The sequence below is a fragment of the Hypomesus nipponensis genome, chromosome 21, assembly GCF_054491055.1.
Source record: "Hypomesus nipponensis isolate SF chromosome 21, ASM5449105v1, whole genome shotgun sequence".
In the NCBI taxonomy this organism is placed as follows: Eukaryota; Metazoa; Chordata; class Actinopteri; order Osmeriformes; family Osmeridae; genus Hypomesus; species Hypomesus nipponensis.
In genome coordinates this window covers 16,817,501-16,820,000 of record NC_140381.1, presented here as the reverse complement: position 1 = coordinate 16,820,000, position 2,500 = coordinate 16,817,501, and positions in this window count along the sequence as shown.

Here is a 2,500-nt window from a genome sequence, read left to right as displayed (position 1 = left end):
GCGCGTGGGGGCCCCCCCGGGAAGTGCCAGGGCCGGGGGGCATGATCCAGAGCTCGACCGGGGACTTTGAAAAAAAATTATATTTTTTTGACCTCCAGGGGTCTCGCGCCCACCGGGGTACCCGCCTGCGGTGCCTCAAACGCGGGTAGCGGCCCAGGGAAGACCGCTCGGTTCGTGAGAACCGTGTGCTCGCGCACATCCGTGATAGTCAAGTGAAAGGGGAGATCCCCGTGAGCGTGGTCACCAAAGCGTGGCACTGGGCTTCAGGAAGGGCCCTATGGAGGCTCCGTGTAACCTCCATTGACTTGCAAGTCTTTCACAAGTCGGTTTCTAATATCACGCCGGTAGCTGTCTGGTGGACTGGGGGCCGCGACAATGGAAAGTTTGTAAGCTGGAAGCTGGGAGACTGCCTCGGAGGCTGGAAAAGTGACACACACGGGTAACTCCGGTGCCGTTCGACGGATTTCGACGAAAATAGGCTCGTTGGAAAGCCAACGTCGGGGACACGACGACTAACTGTGCGCCCCGTTGCGCACGCGCGCGTGCGCGACATGGGAAGCGAAACAAAACTTCAAACAGAGCTACAGGCTCGTGCGTGCGAAAAAGGCCGAGACACGACGACGTGCCCGCGTGCGCCTAGCCCCAACTCGAATAACAAAGTCGTCCCGGGCCGGATCCGAGCTACGGGACGGAAACGGGAGCCGAGTCAAAATTTCAAACGGAGCCCGCGTCGCGGAAATGGTCAAAATGAATAAAAGTGGCACTCGAGCGCGTGCCTCTCGCTCTGACTAAAGTGACAAAATGATCCCCGTTGAAATGCATTGAGCACGGGGGAAACGGGAGGAAAAAGAAAATTTCAAATGGAGCTGTCGAAATGGGGGTGCTATTTTGGGGGGGTATATGGCGTGGCCACGTTCTCCCACGAGTCCAACTTGAATTCTGAAACCGTCCCCGTCCAAATCCCACGTTCGGGCGAGCTACTGTCAATTTTCAAAGCACCACTCCCCCCCTTCAATGCACTCTTTTGGAAGCTGGGAAAAGGGTCTCCGTGCAGAGCTAGTGCCACTTTGCGGGCACTCACGGCCTCGAGGGTGGGCTCGTTGGATAGCCACGGGCCGGGGGACGACAGCCCGAGAAGGTCCCGGGGTCGTGCGCGCGCGTGCGAGACGCAGCGAGCGAAACGAAATTTCAAATCGACCCCCCGAAAAAATGACACCTTTTGCCGGGAGGAAAAACACTCAGCCCGCTGCCCCAGGCTCCAACTTGAATTCTAAAACCGTCCCCGTCCAAATCCCACGTTCGGGCGCACAACTGTGAATTTCACAAACTATCCACATTCAACCAGACAAACACACCCTCACACGGGGCAAAATCGTCCGCCCAAGGCACCACGGGATCCCTGCACCCCCACCCTTGGGATCCAAGGGGACCCACACACTCCACCGCCTCCCTGGGCTCATGGTCTGGGCTCCCAAGGGACCCCCCACACCCACCGCGGACTCCCGGGGAAACAGCGCCCCCAGGCCGGGGAGCCCACCTCCGGGGGGGACCCCCCACACTACCTGACCTCCGGGGGGACCTGTGCACCCACTATTAAGCACACCCCCTGTGTTAAAACCCATTAAACGCAACTTTAAGAACTCTGTGCCCCTGGTCATCCTTGTGGAATTTTGTGCCTCTGGTCATCCTCCCATAGACTCCCATTCAAAATGTATGCATCTGGTCATCCTCCCATTGACTCCCATTCAAAATGTATGCATCTGGTCATCCTCCCATAGACTCCCATTCAAAATGTATGCATCTGGTCATCCTCCCATAGACTCCCATTCAAAATGTATGCATCTGGTCTTCCTCCCATTGACTCCCATTCAAAAGCCATGCCTCTGGTCATCCTCCCATAGACTTCCATTCAAGTTGGACTTAGGTTTTGGCGCGTTGGCTTCTCATGCATCTGGTCTTCCTCCCATTGACTCCCATTCAAAATGTATGCCTCTGGTCATCCTCCCATAGACTTCCATTCAAGTTGGACTTAGGTTTTGGCGCGTTCGCTTCTCATGCATCTGGTCATCCTCCCATTGACTCCCATTCAAAAGCCATGCCTCTGGTCATCCTCCCATAGACTTCCATTCAAGTTGGACTTAGGTTTTGGCGCGTTCGCTTCTCATGCATCTGGTCATCCTCCCATTGACTCCCATTCAAAAGTCATGCCTCTGGTCATCCTCCCATAGACTTCCATTCAAGTTGGACTTAGGTTTTGGCGCGTTGGCTTCTCATGCATCTGGTCATCCTCCCATTGACTCCCATTCAAAAGTCATGCCTCTGGTCATCCTCCCATAGACTTCCATTCAAGTTGGACTTAGGTTTTGGCGCGTTGGCTTCTCATGCCTCTGGTCATCCTCCCATTGACTCCCATTCAAAAGCCATGCCTCTGGTCATCCTCCCATAGACTTCCATTCAAGTTGGACTTAGGTTTTGGCGCGTTGGCTTCTCATGCATCTGG